The 1,110-nt window shown below is 29.8% G+C and overlaps 1 non-coding gene across 1 annotated transcript; it reads right to left on the reverse strand.

Moving 5' to 3' along the window:
- Positions 1–422: 422 nt before the first annotated feature.
- On the reverse strand, positions 423–495 carry Trnar-ucu. The gene has a single exon. It is a non-coding gene; the product is annotated as a tRNA-Arg (tRNA).
- Between the last annotated feature and the right edge of the window lie 615 nt (positions 496–1,110).

Below are 1,110 nucleotides of genomic sequence, written 5' to 3' on the forward strand. Positions count from 1 at the left end.
TCTGACTTAACCGATTTCATTTTTTCTCACTAGTACATTTATAGACCGTGAGCGCATAAGATAATGAAGCGAAATTTCCATGAAAAATCTGGTTAAAATCTTGCATATCAAATTTAAATTTTTTCAACAGATTTGTATATCGATATTTCGATTGCAACGCAACCATTGTCCGTAGCTAAATTTATTCATGTAACACATTACAAAAATTTATTACAAATGTAATAATACTAAATACTCAGGGAAAAAGTGACTTTCAGGTCGTGAAAAAAGTGAAATTCAACGATACCTATACTTTCCAGGGCATGTATCCCAACACTTAACTTAATCAATCGTTTATTTTTACTTGACGAATTATCTTTTGCAGCCGCGAATATCCTATTATCCGAAACTTTAGAATAACATAAAATAAAATACCAGCTACTCATCCCTGGCGGGGATCGAACCCACGACCTTTGGATTAGAAGTCCAACGCGCTATCCACTGCGCCACAGGGACTGTTAGGATTAATATCTGATTCATTTATTATGAAAATCGATGGAATTTTCGAACGTAAAACAAATCTACATATTCCTGCCTTTCACTCTCCCTTTCATATTACAGTTACAAGTCATTTAATTCTTCAATTCTAAGAAATAAATTTTTCTAGAGTTTGTATTTTTTTTATTATTTCATTCTTTGTATTTACCCCTAAGATTCAAATTATCGAGGCCAATCATTTGCCAAAGTTCAAGTGGCAACAAATCACTCTAGACAGACGTAAAAAAAATGGTTGAATACAGTAATACCTAGAAAACAATTTTCAATTCACTTTTTTATTTAGATAATTGTGTTTTAAGGATGTAGAAGCGTGTACATGATAAAGTAATTTCATGTAAACAAATATATATGTGATTTCTCCATTAAAAGCAATGTATCTTATATCGATTACTATTGATTTTTTTCTTAAAAATTTGTATGGATACCTATGCCGAAATTTTAACCACATATTTTTTGAGTAAAAGTATATTTATAAAAAAAATTTGCTCATACATCCTTAAGTTTTTCCAGGAATATTTTAATCGAATTAAATTAAATAAAGGAATCTTTTTATAGGATGTATTTAGTGATGTG

This window comes from Chrysoperla carnea, chromosome X (genome assembly GCF_905475395.1).
Source record: "Chrysoperla carnea chromosome X, inChrCarn1.1, whole genome shotgun sequence".
Lineage (NCBI taxonomy): Eukaryota > Metazoa > Arthropoda > Insecta > Neuroptera > Chrysopidae > Chrysoperla > Chrysoperla carnea.